This window comes from Salvelinus namaycush, chromosome 31 (assembly GCF_016432855.1).
Source record: "Salvelinus namaycush isolate Seneca chromosome 31, SaNama_1.0, whole genome shotgun sequence".
In the NCBI taxonomy this organism is placed as follows: Eukaryota; Metazoa; Chordata; class Actinopteri; order Salmoniformes; family Salmonidae; genus Salvelinus; species Salvelinus namaycush.
The window spans coordinates 44,813,751-44,833,135 of NC_052337.1; the positions used below are offsets into that span (position 1 = coordinate 44,813,751).

The 19,385-nt window shown below is 44.2% G+C and overlaps 1 non-coding gene across 1 annotated transcript; it reads right to left on the bottom strand.

The window, feature by feature from the left end:
* Positions 1-9,064: 9,064 nt before the first annotated feature.
* Positions 9,065-9,140, bottom strand: trnav-uac. The gene has a single exon. It is a non-coding gene; the product is annotated as a tRNA-Val (tRNA).
* Positions 9,141-19,385: the final 10,245 nt, after the last annotated feature.

A 19,385-nucleotide genomic window follows, 5' to 3' on the forward strand; every position in this document is an offset into this window, starting at 1 on the left:
TCTGCCAGATCAATAGGGATGACCGGGGATGTTCTCTTGATAAGTGCATGAATTTTACCATTTTCCTGTCCTACTATTCAAAATGTAACGAGTACTTTTGGGTGTCAGAGAAAATGTATGGAGTAAAAAGTATATTATTTTGTTTTGGAATGTAGTGAAGTAAAAGTAAAAGTAGTCTAAAATATAAATAGTAAAGTATAGTACAGGTTCCCTCCCAAAAATACTTAAGTAGTACTTTAAAGTATTTTTACTTAAGTACTTTACACCACTGGTCTTCGGCTTACATTTAAAAGGCTACACTCATTTTCTTTTTTTCCAAAGGATAACTCAACAGCCTCATTTAATAGTGCAGTCGACTGGGAGTATACTTAAATTGTCTAGTTGGAACTGTAAAGGCCAGTCAAACGTAGTAATTAGAGTAGTTCATTATCTTCAACATCTGGGAACATACAGTAGATTGCTTGTTTACAAGAGAACCATCTGAGAGTTTCAGATCACTTTAGATTGCGAGAACGCTGGGTAGGCCAACTTTATCACTCCACTTTTAAAAATAAATCGAAGGCAGTAGCCATTCTGATACACAAATCAGTGCCCTTTGTTTCTTCCAATGTTATTTCAGATGCCAATGGCAGATATATATTTGTCACTGGCAGAATCTATAATACTCCATTGATCCTTGCCAATGTCTATACGTGAAATTGGGATGAAGAAGGGAAAAAAAATTGTCTTTCTGTCTTCACATCCAGATATGACTCACACTTATTAATCTTGGGAGGCGGTTTTAATTGCTTGCTTAATCCTACTTTGGATCGTTCCTCCAACAAAATTAGCACACCTTCTAAGTCTGCTAAGGTTATCCAAACTTTTCTTGAAGAGTTTGACGTTACAGACCCCTGGCGTTTTTTTCAATCCAACTAGTAGGGAATATTCCTTTTCTTCCATGTCCATCACGCTTATACCCGCATTTACTACTTGGACAGCAGACCTCTTTCCTCATGCTCATGCAATTCCATTGTCATATCTGATCACACCCATCTGACTTTAGAGCTGTCCGTTGGTGGTGGGACTGGGCCTTGTGTACCTTGGCGTTTTAATACACGCTTGCTGTCTGATGAAAGTTTTGTCAACGTTCTGACTTCTCAGATTGACAAGGCAAGTAAATACATTTCTCATCAACTTTGCCAGTCTTCCTCTGCTCAACACATTTCTCAAATGCGAACACCTACAGGTGCAACAATAGATCCCCAGCTAATAAATAACATATTTAAGGACTTCTATGCCTCTTTCAACTGTCCTAACACTTTGTTCAGTCTCCAAGCTTCAATTGGAGGAACCTATCACCATGGAAGAGATTTCAGAGGGGGCACGTGCAATGCAAGGTGGTAAATGTCCTGGACCAGATGAGTACCCAATAGAATTTTCTAAGAAGTTTCTGGATAAATTATCCCTGCTCTTGATGAATACGTTTATTGAATCCTTTGAATCAGTCTCTTTCCCTCTATCGTTACACAGGCCTCTATTTCATTGATATTGAAAAGGAATAAAGACCCTCTGTCCTGCGGGTCCTATCACCCAATCTCACTGCTCAATGTGGATGTTAAGCTCTTGGCTAAACTATTAGCTATGCGTTTGGAGTCAGACTTACCATCTGTTATTTCGTCTGACCAGACAGGTTCTATAAAAAATAGTAATTCTTTCTCGAATATCAGACGACTCTTTAATGTTATGTATAATCCTTCTATCTCAAAGCTTCCAGAGATTCTAATCTCGCTCGATGCTGAGAAGGCTTTTGATAGAGTGGAGTGGGGCTACATTTTTCATACCTTAGAAAAATGTTGCTTCGGCAAAAAAGGAATTGCTTGAATCAAGTTACTGTTCATTTCTCCACTTGCATCTGTCAGAATGAATAACACCCGCTCAGACTATTTCGTTCTCTTCAGGGGCACTAGACAGAGGTGTCCAATGTCTCACTTGCTTTTTTCCCATCTCCATCGAACCACTCGCAATTGCATTTAGATCCAACCCACATATAACGGGAGTGTTCAATGATTTGTATATTGATGGCACGTTTGCATCTTTCCAACAACTCTCAGCTAAATTCCATCTTCTGAATAGTCATTTCTTTAGATATCTACAAGTGCATAGCTTTGTCCGTGACATGACCTCTCAAATCCCCAACCTTCCCGTGGACCCTCCCACTGACGCATTTTTCACACCATCCCCAACAGTAAAAGGTATTATTTCTTATAGCTATGATCAAAATTACTCTCAATCCTTCATTCGCAGCTATTAAAACTTTATGGGAACAGGATCTAGGTGATGAGTTTACTGATGACACATGGGAAGATATTCTGTACCGATGTCCACTCCTCTTCTATTTGTGCCAAACACGGGGCTGGGATAGGAGCCGTGCTCTCTCAGCGATCGGGCACGCCACCGAAGCTCCGCCCCTGTGCCTTCTTCTCGAAGAAGCTCAGCCCGGCGGAGCGAAACTATGTGGGGGACCGGGAGCTGTTGGCTGTCGTCAAAGCGTTGAAGACGTGGAGACATTGGCTTCAGGGGGCTAAACACCCTTTTCTCATCTGGACTGACCACTGCAACCTGGAGTACATCCGGGCAGCGAGGAGACTGAATCCTCGTCAGGCAAGGTGGGCCATATTTTTCACCTGTTTTGTTTTCACCCTTTCTTACAGACCAGGTTCCCAGAATGTGAAGGCAGATGCACTGTCCCGGCTTTATGACACAGAGGAGCGGCCCATGGATCCTACCGACATACTCCCGGCCTCCTGCCTGGTGGCGCCAGTAGTACGGGAGCTGGATGCGGACATTGAGCAGGCGTTACGTGCAGAGCCCGCTTCCCTCCAGTGCCCCGATGGGCGTCTGTACGTTCCGCCTGCTGTCCGTGACCGGCTGATCTATTGGGCTCACACGTCCCCCTCCTCTGGTCATCCAGGGATCGGTCGGACAGTGCGCTGTTTGAGTGGGAAGTACTGGTGGTCCACCTTGGCTAAGGACGTAAGGGTTGATGTTTCCTCCTGCTCGGTGTGCGCCCAGTGTAAGGCTCCTAGGCACCTGTCCAGAGGTAAGCTACACCCCTTAGCTGTTCCACAACGGCCTCGGTCACACCTGTCGATCAATTTTCTTACCGATCTCCCCCCCTCACAGGGTAACACCACGATCCTGTTCGTTGTGGACCGTTTCTCTAAGTCCTGCCGTCTCCTCCCTTTGCCCGGTCTCCCTACAGCCCTACAGACTGCAGAAGCCTTGTTTACGCATGTCTTCCGGCACTACGAGGTGCCTGAGGATATAGTGTCTGATCGAGGTCTCCAGTTCACTTCGAGGGTCTGGAAGGCGTTCATGGAACATCTGGGGGTCTCGACCCCGAGAGTAATGGGCAGGTGGAGAGAGTGAACCAGGATGCGGGTAGGTTTCTGCGGTCTTATTGCCAGGACTGGCCGGGGGAGTGGGTGGCGTTCGTGCCCTGGGCCGAGATGGCTCAGAACTCGCTCCGCCACTCTGCCACTCCTCCACTAACCTCTCCCCCTTCCAGTGCGTACTGGGGTATCAGCCAGTTCTGGCGCCTTGGCATCGGAGTCAGACCGAGGCTCCTGCGGTGGACGACTGGTTCAGGCGCGCGGAGGAGACAAGGGACGTCGCCCATGTTCACCTCCAGTGGGCCGTGCTGCGCCAGAAAACCAGCACAGACCGTCACCGCAGTGAGGCCGGGTCTGGCTCTCGACCTGAAACCTGCCCCTCCGCCTGCCCTGCCGGAAGCTGGGTCCACGGTTTGTGGGGCCATTTAACGTCCTGAGGACGTCCGTCGATGGACATCGAGGGGGCCACGGCGTACTCCGTTCGCTCCATACTGGATTTGAGGCGTCGGGCGAGGGGCCTTCAGTACCTCATGGAGTGGGAGGGGTACGGACCGGAGGAGAGGTGCTGGGTCCCGGTGGAGGACGTGTTGGACCCTTCAATGCTGCGGGAGTTCCACCGTCTCCGGCTAGATCGCCCTGCGCCTCGCCCTCCGGGTCATCCCCGAGGCCGGTGTCGGCGCGCTGCTGGAGCCACGCGTCAAGGGGGGGGGGTACTGTCATGACTTCCGCCGAGATCGGTCCCTCTCCATGTTTGGGCGGCGTTCGGTGGTCGACGTCACCGGTCTTCTAGCCATCGCCGATCCACCTTTCATTTTCCATTTGTTTTGTCTTGTTTCCCGCACACCTGGTTTGCATTCCCTCATTACTCATCTTGCATATAACCCTCTGTTTCCCCCCATGTCTGTGTGTGGAATTGTTATGTGTAAATGTATGTGTACTCCAGGCTGTAACCCGTGTGTGTTTAGTTTTCTGAGTGCCGTGTTTTGTTCGCCTCAATAAAGGGCTCCGTTTGCTACCCATTTCTGCTCTCCTGCGCCTGACTTCCCTGCAGCCAGTTACGCACTCCTTTACACATCTCTACATAACTCTTGGTCTGCCATCTTTGATACCATATCTAAAGTATTACAAGTGCCTTTTGCTCCTACTGCCATAACATCCTTATTTGAGGTAATACCTGGTACCTTAACATTACCGAAATACACATCTGACTTTGCAGCCTTTGTGAGTTTGTTGGCAAGAAGATTGATTTTACTTCTGTGGGAGTCGCCCACTCCTCACTCTCATTTTGTGTGGATTAAAGATGTCTTACACTAGTAAATTGGAGAAGATAAAATATACCCTACGGTGTTCTTCTGACAAATTCTACCGAATGTGGTACCTTTCTTTACCTATGTAGAGACTGCAATTTCCCTCTACAGTAAACTGCCTACCTAAGCTTTGTATTTAATTGATCTACCTTTGTGAGTGTTTAATAATAGCCTGTCTTATTATAGTTGTTCTATTCGTTTTGAAGACGAGCCATGTTTTTTTTGTGCACTTTGTTGTTCCTAATGTATGTTTTGTTATGAAAGTATTACAATACTTAAGTATTTCAAATTTTCGTATGGGCGTATACATTCCTACCTCATTCAAAAAGCATGTTCCCATGGTATGTCGAATGTATAAAAACACGTGCAATGTACTGTATTTCAAGCATTGTTTACTGTAACTGAAAGATAATACCAATAAAAAGAGTTACAAAAATAAATAAAAATCTCGAACATCATTCGTTGATTCATTGATCAATGGTTTGTCCTCTGACAAATCAATTGTACATTTCGGTGTTCCTCAAGGTTCCGTTTTAGGACCATTATTGTTTTCACTATATATTTTACCTCTTGGGGATGTCATTCGAAAACATAATGTTAACTTTCACTGCTATGCGGATGACACACAGCTGTACATTTCAATGAAACATGGTGAAGCCCCAAAATTGCCCTCGCTAGAAGCCTGTGTTTCAGACATAAGGAAGTGGATGGCTGAAAACTTTCTACTTTTAAACTCGGACAAAACAGAGATGCTTGTTCTAGGTCCCAAGAAACAAAGAGATCTTCTGTTGAATCTGACAATTAATCTTGATGGTTGTAAAGTCTTCTCAAATAAAACTGTGAAGGACCTCGGCGTTACTCTGGACCCTGATCTCTCTTTTGACGAACATATCAAGACTGTTTCAAGGACAGCCTTTTTCCATCTACGTAACATTTCAAAAATCAGAAATGTTCTGTCCAAAAATGATGCAGAAATATTAATCCATGCTTTTGTTACTTCTAGGTTAGACTACTGCAATGCTCTACTTTCCGGCTACCCGGATAAAGCACTAAATAAACTTCAGTTAGTGCTAAATACGGCTGCTAGAATCCTGACTAGAACCAAAAAATGTGATCATATTACTCCAGTGCTAGCTTCCCTACATTTACATTTAAGTCATTTAGCAGACTCTCTTATCCAGAGCGACTTACAAGTACATATATTCATACTTTTTTGTACTGGCCCCCCGTGGGAATCGAACCCACAACCCTGGCGTTGCAAGCGCCATGCTCTACCAACTGAGCTACACGGGACTACACCCTACACTGGCTTCCTGTTAAGGCAAGGGCTGATTTCAAGGTTTTACTGTTAACCTACAAAGCGTTACATGGGCTTGCTCCTACCTATCTTTCCGAGTTGGTCCTGCCGTACATACCTACACGTACGCTACGGTCACAAGACGCAGGCCTCCTAATTGTTCCTAGAATTTCTAAGCAAACAGGTGGAGGTAGGGCTTTCTCCTATTGAGCTCCATTTTTATGGAATGGTCTGCCTAACCATGTGAGAGACGCAGACTCGGTCTCAACCTTTAAGTCTTAATTGAAGACTCATCTCTTCAGTAGGTCCTATTATTGAGTGTAGTCTGGCCCAGGAGTGTGAAGGTGAACGGAAAGGCTCTGGAGCAACGAACCGCCCTTGCTGTCTCTGCCTGGCCGGTTCCCCTCTTTCCACTGGGATTCTCTGCCTCTAACCCTATTACAGGGGCTGAGTCACTGGCTTACTGGTGCTCTTTCATGCCGTCCCTAGGAGGGGTATGTCACTTGAGTGGGTTGAGTCACTGACGTGATCTTCCTGTCTGGGTTGGCGCCCCCCCCTTGGTTTGTGCCGTGGCGGAGATCTTTGTGGGCTATACTCGGCCTTGTCTCAGGATGGTAAGTTGGTGGTTGAAGATATCCATCTAGTGGTGTGGGGGCTGTGCTTTGGCAAAGTGGGTGGGGTTATATCCTTCCTGTTTGGCCCTGTCCGGGGGTATCATCGGATGGGGCCACAGTGTCTCCTGACCCCTCCTGTCTCAGCCTCCAGTATTTATGCTGCAGTAGTTTATGTGTCGGGGGGCTAGGGTCAGTTTGTTATATCTGGAGGACTTCTCCTGTCTTATCCGGTGTCCTGTGTGAATGTAAGTATGCTCTCTCTAATTCTCTCCTTCTCTCTTTCTTTCTCTCTCTCGGAGGACCCGAGCCCTAGGACCATGCGTCAGGACTACCTGGCATGATGACTCCTTGCTGTCCCCAGCCCACCTGGCCTTGCTGCTGTTCCAGTTTCAACTGTTCTGCCTGCGGCTATGGAACCCTGACCTGTCCACCGGACGTACTACCTGTCCCAGACCTGCTATTTTCAACTCTCTAGAGACCGCAGGAGCGGTAGAGATACTCTTAATGATCGGCTATGAAAAGCCAACTGACATTTACTCCTGAGGTGCTGACTTGCTGCACCCTCAACAACTACTGTGATTATTATTATTTGACCATGCGGGTCATTTATGAACATTTGAACATCTTGGCCATGTTCTGTTATAATCTCCACCCGGCACAGCCAGAAGAGGACTGGCCACCCCTCATAGCCTGGTTCCTCTCTAGGTTTCTTCCTAGGTTTTGACCTTTCTAGGGAGTTTTTCCTAGCCACCGTGCTTCTACACCTGCATTGCTTGCTGTTTGGCGTTTTAGGCTGGGTTTCTGTACAGCACTTTGAGATATCAGCTGATGTACGAAGGGCTATATAAATAAATTTGATTTGATTTAATGTAATCTCAACCACAATCCAGGTCATTTAGTTGAGCTGATAGATGAAGCATAGTGATAAAACATTAAGTTGTTGTATAAATAAAAATATATGACATTGTATTCCCATTTGAACTTTGTCGTGCTTTTAAATGGTTGAAAGTGCAGTGATAACACATTTAGATGAACACTAAACCAAAAAGCTGACATTGTTTTCCCATTGGAATTTGGTTCTGCTTTTAGATGCTTGAAAGCATAGTGATACCACACTGGGAATTCAACAAACTTCTGGCTGTCGTTTTGAGCGGTTGAATTAAGGTTGAAATCTCATTGATCAACGCCTCAACCAAAAATGACCCATATTTCCACGTTGAAATGACATGGTCAGCCCGGTGGGTTCTTTCTTCATCTCTTATAAACGGTTCTTCATTCGGTTCTTGGCTGCTTTTTTGAATTATGATTTTTTTCGGGACAGAACATCCTACCTATCCCCCACTTACACCTCACGCGAATCTCTCAGTAGTGTTTCCAGTCCAGCTGCACACACTTCACCCGCTGGTAGATGAATACAAAGTGCACACGAACCAACGCCCTAGCAATGACTAACTGTCCCGCACTCCTTAGAGCCAAGTGCCCAATGATGATTCATATGGAAGTTGCCCAGCCGGATGCGATGGTAGCCAAGCAGAGGAGAGGAGCCAGTGGAGGTAGGCATGACTGATCATAAGGAAGTGACTCACGGAATGGTAATCCATTTTTTTTTTTTTTTTGGAAAATGTACTTAACAGGTCAATCTGTATGATTCTGGTCACTCAGAAGAGTTGGTAGGAAAGAAGAAGAATAGCAGACGGTTATTTTATTACCTGGCTGACGAACGACCCACGTGACTACGCAGGAAGACTTTGAGAGCTGGTGACAGCAGACCAACAGTTATGTGCATGTGGCTTATAATACGTGATTATTACAGTATAGGACTCCCTTTCCAAACCACACCTTTGACTGACCTCTGTACAGCCTGTGTAGCGTGTCTATGTCAGGTCACAAACTGTGCAGGTGGACTTAATCACTCCGACCAGGGTCGTGTTCAGGAGGCACCAAACAGGCACCAAAAGGGAACCCTCCACCAGAGGAGAACAGAGCAGTTACATGACAGTACAATAGGTGGCACTGCATTCCCAGACATGAACATCACCAGGGCTCCTCAACTAAGAATATAGCCATAATGATAATAGGTAAATGTGCATGGCACAAATGTGTATGACTGTAAGGAGTGCGTACTGGCGGCAGGGAAGTCAGACGCAGGAGAACAAAAACGGTGTTTCCAAACGGCACAGTTTAATAACAAAAAAAACACCGGAAAACAGAACAATCAAATAATGGGTACATAACCCGACGCACACCAGGACAGACGTGCACAAGCACTTACAATAAAAAATCACCGACAAGGACATGAGGGGGAACAGAGGGTTAAATACACAACAAAAAGGGTTTTCTAATGATCAATTAGCCTTTTAAAATTATAAACTTGGATTAGCTAACACAACATTTACATTACATTTAAGTCATTTAGCAGACGCTCTTATCCAGAGCGACTTACAAGTACATACATTCATACTTTTTTTGTACTGGCCCCCCGTGGGAATCGAACCCACAACCCTGGCGTTGTAAGCGCCATGCTCTACCAACTGAGCCACACGGGGCCCCCAACGTGCCATTGGAACACAGGAGTGACGGTTGCTGATAATGGGCTTCTGTACACCTATGTAGATATTCCAGTAAAAATCAGCCGTTTCCAGCTACAGTAGTCATTTGCAACATTAACAATGTCTACACTGTATTTCTGGTCAATTTGATGTTATTTTAATGGACAAAAATGGGCTTTTCTTTCAAAAACAAGGACATTTCTAAGTGACCTCAAACTTTTGAACGGTAGTGTATGTATAGTTTTTTGTGTGCTCTAGGGCAAGGGTGTCTAGATGGAATTTCTATTTGTGGTCCTGACAACTAGACCGTTTTTGGAACACCATTATTTTTGTCTTCTTGAGATTTACTGTCAGGGCCCAGGGCCCAGGCCCTCCTAGGTCGGTTACTTCGACCGCCGAACGCCGCCCGAAAAAGTAGAGGGACCAACTTCGGCGGAAGTCGTGACAATGACTCAACATCCTAACACACAAAATAAAAGCAAACGTATATGTGTTTCACAGTATTTTTTATCTATTTAATATGTACACTTTAAATGTACACTATTAGTGTTAGATGCACAGCCACTGATATAAACTGCAAAAATCTTATCTCTGGAGAATAAAATCAACAAAATCATTCCACCTCTTCATACCACTAGGGGGTCTGTCTGTTCTGGTAAAAGGCATTGGAGTCTTTGTAGTGTTTGGCCTCCCAAACCATTTAAGTGTTAAGTTAACGTTAGATCTACTGTATTTTTTATGAGAACCAGCCAGACAGAACAGAAGGGCTGTGGAGTTTCACTGAAGAAAAGTTTTCATCTTCCCTCGTCTACCTGATTTTCCCTCGCTTCACATACCAATTACCGAGTCTGTCTTCTGAAGACAACAGAGAGAGACACCCTGTGTGTGTGTGTGTGTGTGTGTGTGCGTGCGTGCGTGCGTGCGTGCGTGCGTGCGTGCGTGCGTGCGTGCGTGCGTGCGTGCGTATTAGACTTTCTCTGGTTCTTTATTGTCCAATACCAAGTTTGGATAGTAGTCCTTGCATCAATAACTCCTTCTATGAATTTGAGAGTGGTTACATTCCTTTTGTCCCATCCCTCAGCTTTATAACAAAAATGTGGTGGGTTGCCCTTTGCCTGAAAAATAAAACAATTACAGGTTGTCCCTTTAAAGTTAGAATCCTTGATTGAAGCAACAACAAAGCCTCAACCCGCCTCTGTTTTGGTAAAAAGCTGAGGGATGGACCTGGAGAAATGTAACCACTCTCAAATGCATAGGCAGAGCTATGGATACAAGGACTGACCATCCATGTTTTCAAAATAGCAGTTTTAAGTTTTGAGGCTATACAGTGTTTGTTTACATTTACATTACTTACAAACATTGGAGTAGAACAAGCTTATAATGTTGGTTCAGATGAGGTATAATAGTTGCTCATGAGGCATTTATAAGTTATATTTTTCAAGAATCAATAGGGTTATGTCATTCATTTAGAAGTTCACAAATGGATGTAGCAACTAAGGATTCAAGCTTTAAAATTGGTTGGGGATATAGGCGTAATTCTCGTCGACAATGACAAAGCTAAGAATGATTGTACAATAAACACATACTTCTTCCTTGCACTTTAGACAGACCACTTAGTGTCAATAACCTTAACAATCTTGCAGCACACCTCCAAGACAAGAGTCTGCTTCAGAATAATGAATAAGTGGTGAAATCACACATTGCCCACTTCAAAACACATTCCTTGATGAAAAACATGTCACAGAGCCCGAGAAAGGTCTCTAATTAGCTGTAAAACATTTTTGGGGAAAACAACAGATGAACGTCACACACACACACACACACACATGCATGAGAACGTGCGTACACACACAACGTCCCAGCCCGGGAAAGACAAAAACATACACAAACACACACAAACACAAACCCACACACTGCAGTTAAAGGCAGTGGTGTAAAGTACTTAAGTAAAAATACTTTAAAGTACTACTTAAGTAGTTATTTAGGGTATATGTACTTTACTTTACTATTTATATTTTTGACTACTTTTACTTTTACTTCACTACATTCCTAAAGAAAATAATGTACTTTTTACTCCATACATTTTCCCTGACAACCCAAAAGTACTCGTTACATTTTGAATGCTTAGCGGTACAGGAAAATGGTCCAATTCATGCACAAGAGAACACCTCGTACTGCCTCTGATCGCTAAACACACATGCTTAGTTTGTAAATGATGTCTGAGTGTTGGAGTGTGCCCCTGGCTATCCATAAAATTAAAATAAATCAAATGGTGCTGTCTGGTTTGCTTAACATAAGGAATTAAAAATGATTTATACTTTTGATACTTAAATATATTTTAGCAATTACATTTCCTTTTGATACTTAAGTAGATTTAAAACCAAATCCATTTAGACTTTTACTCAAGTAGCATTTTACTGGGTGACTTTCACTTTTACTTGAGTCATTTTCTATTAAGGTATCTTTACTTTTAGAATTGGAATTTGAGAATTGGGTACTTTTAGAATTTGAGAATTGGGTACTTTTTCCACCACTGGTTAAAGGTGACAATTAAATGGTACTATTATTGAAGGTCATTATTTCAGAGGAGGAGGAGGCAGAATGCGATGCAATGTGTGTGTGTGTGTGTGTGTGTGTGTGTGTGTGTGTGTGTGTGTGTGTGTGTGTGTGTGTGTGTGTGTGTGTGTGTGTGTGTGTGTGTGTGTGTTTGAGTGTGTGTGTGTGTGTGTGTTTGAGTGTGTGTGAGTGTGTGTGTGTGTGTGTGTGTTAATAAATGTAGTAGTGTTGGATTTCAAGGTGCTGAATTTGTATTAGACCAGGCCCAAAGACAGGAGTGCCTGGATAAATAATGCAACAGTACAGACAGACTGTCTCAGATCTGACAGAGCCGTGGGGAGATTGTGTAGGAGTCTGTCCACAGAGAGTAGAGGGGATGGAGGGCACTTTCTCTCTCTCTCTCTCTCGCTCTTTCTTTCTTTCTCTGTCTCGCTCACATTATCTCTCTTTCAAGTAGAGTTTGACAGAAAACAAAAAAAAAACACAACACCAACAATGACACAACTGTCATACAAATGATTGAAGAGTGACTGGCACTGCGCTTTTCTGGTCTTATTTGTTTGGTTGTGTGTCTGATGCCAGAGGGGATGGAGGGCACATTATGTCTGAAATTAGGTGTGAGCTTCATTGGCTTTATTGGCATGGGAAACATATGTTTACATTGCCAAAGCAAGTGAAATAGATAATTTAAAAAAAGTGAAAAAAACAATAAAAAATTTACAGTAAACATTACACTCACAAAAGTTCCAAAGGAGTAGAGACATTTCAAAGTCATATTATGTCTATATACAGTGTTGCTGTCACGTCTGCTCCCGCTACCCCTCTCCGGTGCTTGACATCACCGGTCTACTAACTGCCGGTCTACTAACCACCTGTCCTGGCAACACATCACTTCGCACACCTGGCAACCTTCATTACGCACACCTGGCAACCTTCATTACGCACACCTGGCAACCTTCATTACGCACACCTGGCAACCTTCATTACGTACACCTGGCAATCTTCATTACGCACACCTGGCAACCTTCATTACGCACACCTGGCAACCTTCATTACGCACACCTGGCAACCTTCATTACGCACACCTGGCAACCTTCATTACGCACACCTGGCAACCTTCATTACGCACACCTGGCAACCTTCATTACGCACACCTGGCAACCTTCATTACGCACACCTGCGCCTCATCATTAGGCAAACCTGGACTTCATCACTTCCCTGATTACTCCCCCTTTATCTGGCACTCATTTGTTATCAGCCTTCAGGCAGCATCATTTCTGTGTTCATGTTCAGACGCTAATCTTATTTGTTTATTCACTCTATGTGTGGGCGGCAGGTAGCCTAGTGGTTAGAGTGTTGGGCCAGTAACCGAAAGGTTGCTGGATCGAATCCCTGAGCTGACAAGTAAACAATCTGTTGTTCTGAACAAGGCAGGTAACCCACTGTTCCCTGGTAGGCTGTCATTGTAAATAATAATTTGTTCTTAACTGACTTACCTAGTTAAATGTAAAAAAAATAATAATAATTAGTTGTTGTTCAACTGACTCCCTGCATCTTTGTTAGTTGCAACGATGTGCAAACTATATAAGGGAAAATAAATATGGGTTGTATTTACAATGGTGTTTGTTCTTCACTGGTTGCCCTTTTTCTTGTGGCATCAGGTCACACGTGTTGCTGGTGTAATGGAACACTGTGGTATTTCACCCAATGGGAGTTGATCAAAATTGTATTTATTTTTTGTGTAATCTGTGAGAAATTTGTATCTCTATGGTCATACATTTGGCAGGAGGTTAGGAAATGCAGCTCAGGTTTCACCTCATTTTGTGGGCAGTGTGCACATAGCGTACGGCGGCCTCTTGCAATAGCAAGGCTATGCTCCCTGTGTCTGTACATAGTCAAAGCTTTCCTTAATTTTGGGTCAGGTAGTCTACCACTGTGTACTTTCTGTTTAGGGCCAAGGCCAGCATCCCAGAGTCGCCTCTTCACTGTTGATGTTAAGACTGGTGTTTTGCAGGTACTATTTAATGAAGCTGCCAGTTGAGGATTTGTGAGGTGTCTGTTTCTCAAACTAGACACTCTAATGCACTTGTCCTCTTGCTCAGTTGTGCACTGGGGCATCCCACTCCTCTTTCTATTCTGGTTAGAGACAGTTTGCTCTGTTCTGTGAAGGGAGTAGTACACAGCGTTGTATGAGAACTTCAGCTATTTGGCAATTTCTCACATGGAATAGCCTACATTTCTCAGAACAAGAATAGACTGACGAGTTTCAGAAGAAAGTTATTTGTCTCTGGCCGTTTTGAGCCTGTAATCGAACTCACAAATGCTGATGCTCCAGATATTCAACTAGTCTAAAGAAGGCCAGTTTAATTGCTTCTTTAATCAGGACAACAGTTTTCAGCTGTGCTAACATCATTGCAAAAAGGGTTTTCTAATGATCAATTAGCATTTTAAAATGATAAACTTGGATTAGCTAACACAACGTGCCATTGGAACACAAAAGTGATGGTTGCTGATAATGGGCGATGAGACAAGGATATCCCTACCGGCCAAACCCTCCCTAACCCGGACGACGCTAGGCCAATTGTGCGTCGCCCCACGGACCTCCCGGTCGTGGCCGGCTGCGACAGAGCCTGGGCGCAAACCCAGAGTCTCTGGTGGCACAGCTAGCGCTGCGATGCAGTGCCCTAGACCACTGCGCCACCCGGGAGGCCCCACTATTCCATAGGTTGACAGAGGGTGTCTCAGTGTCCTCATTTTCCAGTATTCTGATTTCCCACCCTCCACCAATACCCTCTTTTTATTGTATTTTTTTACCCCTTTTGCTCCCCAATTGGTAGTTACAGTCTTGTCTCATTGCTGCAACTCCTGAATGTACTCGGAAGAGGCGAAGGTCGAGAGCCATGCGTCCTCCAAAACAGAACCCAACCGCACTGCTTCGTGACACAATTCCCACTTAACCCGGAAGCCAGCCACCAGCCACTGACACCAATGTGTGAGAGGAAACACCGTACACCTGGCGACTGTGTCAGCGTGCACTGCGCCTGGCCCGCCACAGGGGTCGCTAGCACGATGGGACAGGGACATTCCTGCCGGCCAAACGCTCCTCTAAACTGGACGACTCTGGGCCAATTGTGAGCAAACCCATGGGTTTCTAGTCGCGGCCGGCTGCGACAGAGCCTGGACTCGAACCCAGAATCTCTAGTGGCAGAGCTAGCACTGCGATGCAGTGCCTTAGACCACTGCGCCACTGCTCCAACTCGGGAGCCCCCCCCCAATACCCTCACAAAAGAGAGGTTGTATGCTCTTATAGCTGTGTGCCATGCCCAGGGATGGTCTGTGTGGAAGATTAGGTTGAATACTTTCCCATTTTTGTGGCAGTCAGCAGAAATGTCTCTGGATTGTCCATGGGGAGCTTCTCTTTGTATTCTTTCCATGCCTTGTCATTTTTAATATCCAAGGGGTACTGTACTGTAGTGACCTCTGCACCAGTGGGAAGCCATGGAGCAGGGGGCCAAAGAGGCCTCTGCATTTGGGTAGGGGAGGAACCCTGCTGCCATTGTTGGGCTCAGGGGCTTCACAGCTCTCACTTCAAACTTCAGTGTCAATTAATGTTACAGCCGGGTCTGTTCTTTCCTTGCAAGTTTGGTAGCCTTTTAACTTAGCATTCAGTATTTATAAAGTGAAATATCTAGAGATTATTGTAATGTTATTTTACTTCTAGGCTTTTGAAGTAGCTTCAGACTGAACATTACTTACTCAGTTCCAGGTTGGGTATCTGTTGTGCTTCTTTTACTGGTTGCTGGTTTGTCAGAAAGTTTGCTGGATAGTCCTTGGCAGTAAGAATCCTTGGTAATAAAAAGTAATATTAGTTTGTAAGTTACCCGATTTCCGGGATGTCTCCTGGTCCGACAAACAGCACTGTAGCTCTGTCATCTTCCATCGCAGATGCAGAAGACCACCATAGGCAGATGTGGTGGATTGAGACACATCCCACACAAAAAAAACTGTTATCTCTAGCTTAAACAGACTTTTTTGTGTGTGTATTAATTAGACTCAAGGGGTATTTATTAAAGCCTAACATAACATAATTACAGTGCCTTCAAGTATTTATAACCCTTGACTTATTCCACATTTTGTTGTTACAGCCTGAATTCAAAATGGATTAAATATTGTTTTCTCACCCAACTACCCACAATACCGCATAATGACAAAGTAAACAATGTTTCTAGAAATGTTTGCATATTTATTAAAAAATGAAATATAGATATATCTTATTTACATACTGTATGTATTCACACACTGAGTCAGTACTTTGGAGAAGCACCTTTTGACAGCAATTACAGCTGTGAGTCTAAGAGCTTTACACACCTGAATTGTGCAACAGTTTCCGATTTATTATTTTTTAAATTCTTCAAGCGCTGTCAAATTGGTTGTTGATCATCGCTAGACAACCATTTTCAGGTCTTGCCATGGATCTTCAAGTAGATTCTGAAAAATTCCAGAAAATGATGTCATGGCTTTAGAAGCTTCTGATAAGCTAATTGACATAATTTGAGTCAATTGGAGGTGTACCTGTGGATGTATTTCAAGGCCTACCTTCAAACTCAGTGCCTTTTTGCTTGACATCATGGGAAAATTAAAAGGAATCATCCAAGACTTCAGAAAAAAAAAGTCTGGTTCATCCATGGGAGCAATTTCGAAACGCCTGAAGGTACCACGTTCATCTGTACAAACAATAGTACGCAAGTATTAACACCATGGGTGAAATAAATCATTCTCTCTACTACTATTCTGACATTTCACATTCTTAAAATAAAGTGGTGATCTAACTGACCTAAAACAGGGAATTTTTACTAGGATTAAATGTCAGGAATTGTGAAAAACCGAGTTGAAATGTATTTGGCTAAGGTGTATGTAAACTATCAACTTCAACTTTTAACTTAACTTTTTTTAAACTTTTATAAGTGAATTTTAAAATGCAAGCACGCGCATACACACGCACGCACAGACGTACCTATGCACGCACACACACACGCACACGTCTTCTCAAATCAGCCCTAGTTATGGTCCTCTAATAGTCCTCATGGGTGATGGAAATGAAGAAATGCCAATTTCCTCTGAAATTCACGTTTTGTCAACAAAGAAGCACTTCTGTTAAACAGACACAGGGGGTCGCTCTTGCAACTAAGCTCTGAAAAGAACGGCGAAACATCACAAGTACGTCTTTGGAATCGGGCTAGGAATACAAGTGCCTGTTTAATTGATATTAGAGTGGAATATATTCGTTTTTTTCCCATTTCTTATTCCACAGAAACAAATCTCTATGCTTGTGTCCCAAATTGCACCCTATTCCATAAATAGTGCATAGAGCCCTAGTCAAACTATATGGAGAAGAAGGTGCCATTTGGGAGGCATCCTATGTTCTCTGTGATGCAACATAAAGGTTGGGAGTTAGAAGATAATATACAGGATATTTTCCATAGGCTTTTCCTCCAAGTGTTTGTAGCATTATCTAGAGAGTTTGGTCTTCTATGATGTAAACAATGCTGGTAGGGGAGGAGTGGAGGGAAGACAAGAGGAGATCCTGAATGATGTACAGTCAGATGGCCTTTGGGGTGAATCCTGTGTAGATTTGGGGAGCACACAAAGTGCACAACTTGAATATAAAACACCCTATTTTATCGTAATTCACATCTTCCTATCCTCCTACCATATTTTGTAGTGTGGACCGAGAAGATGATGCCCATAAGCTTTGTGCTGAGCTATGACGGTGGCTAACTGACTGCCCCCCGTTTGCCCATCCTCCCTCCTACTACTGAAGCTTCGACAGATTGATGTGATAGTCCTGCAGATGCTCACAACAGTCCTTGGAGCCCCTGGCTGCTTATGAGATTGATCCAGCATGCCGCCACCATGTTTGCTGCTGCTGCTGCGCCGTGATAAGTATGACTTTATTGGTATTTCTAACAAAGTGTCTTCGCAGTCATTGTCTTGCAGGTTATAGGATGTCATTTTGCAACCATTCCTATAATTATGAGAAAGACCCAAATCAAAGTGTATTTGTCACATGCACAAAATGCAACAGGGGTAAACAATACAGATACAATTTTGCTTACAAGCTCTTCCTCAACAGTGCAGTGTCAATATCAAAGGTAAGAAAATAGAAAATCCAGAATAGGATCTTAAAGAGAGATATGCTCAAATAAAAACGAATTAGAAATAAAAACACAATAATTAATGCTATATACAAGGTCAGTGTTACGTCCGTCGTTAAAGGAAGACCAAGGTGCAGCGTGGTAGGCGTACATTTTCTTTTAATTTAAATGTTCCACCAAAAAAAACAATAAACAACTCAACGAACGTAAAGCTAGGAGTGCAAACACATGCAACACAAAAAGACAAGATCCCACAACAGAAAGTGGGAAAAAGGGCTGCCTAAGTATGATCCCCAATCAGAGACAACGATAGACAGCTGCCTCTGATTGGGAACCATACTCGGCCAAAAACAAAGAAATAGACAACATAGAATCACACCAAATCACACCCCGACCTAACCAAATAGAGAAATAAAATGGCTATCTAAGGTCAGGGCGTGACAGTCAGTACCAGTATCATATCAATGTGCAGGGATACAGTGGTAGTAGAGGTAGATACAATATGTACATGAAGGCATGTATAAAAGTGACGGAACAGCAGGATAAGTGTGTGTGTGTGTGTGTGTGTGTGTGTGTGTGTGTGTGTGTGTGTGTGTGTGTGTGTGTGTGTGTGTGTGTGTGTGTGTGTGTGTGTGTGTGTGTGTGTGTGTGTGTGTGTGTGTGTGTGTGTGTGTGTGTGGTTAGAGACCTGTGACTCAGTGCAGATAGAGTCGGTGCAGAATGGAGGTTGGGCAGCCATCACTTAGCTGTTCAACAGTCTCATTGCTTGGAGATAGAAGCTGTCTCTGAGCCTGTTTGTCCGAGGCATGATGCTCCGGTACCACTTTCCAGGGGGTAGCGGAGAGAACAGCCCATGGCTGGGGTGGCTGACGTCTTTGGCAATTTTCCGGTCCTTACCCAGATCAGGTAAAGTAGCCCAAGGTGAATGTAGTTACTGTACCACAAACACATCTTCTGTTGGAAAACTTCCATAGCACAACTGTGTTACACGAGTGAGTGAGACAAGGAGAGACAGAACGAAAGAGAGGGTGGAGAGAGAGAGACTCCGACTGGGCCCCCAGGGTGGTCCACAGGAAGTGGCAGGGCAGGGGTGGAGGAGGGAGAAAAGGGGGGAGGAGGGCGAGGAGTATGAGGGTGGGGATGAGGGGGGGGGAGATGGCAGAAAACAGAGCGGGAAGATGGGGGGAGGGAAGTGGGTGATCAGACACAGATGCTATTTGTGATTACAGTGTGTAGCATTCATCATCCTCTCCCATGATGCTTGTTATCCATCCAAGATCCACTGTCACCATAACTGATTGAATGAGATGGGTAATGGAGAGGGGAGGGGATGTGTGTGGGACGGCGCACGAGGTGGTGGGATGCAGACAGTAAAGCAGCCATTCTATCTCGAGCTCTCCCAGCATCAGCACCACGCGATTACGGGCAATCTCTGTCTGCTTCTGAAACGGAGAAGAGTATCGGTTTCAAACCTCCAGGGCGAAATCTAGACAAGGCAACACGAATTCCAGTGTCGAACGGGGAAGTTGGAAG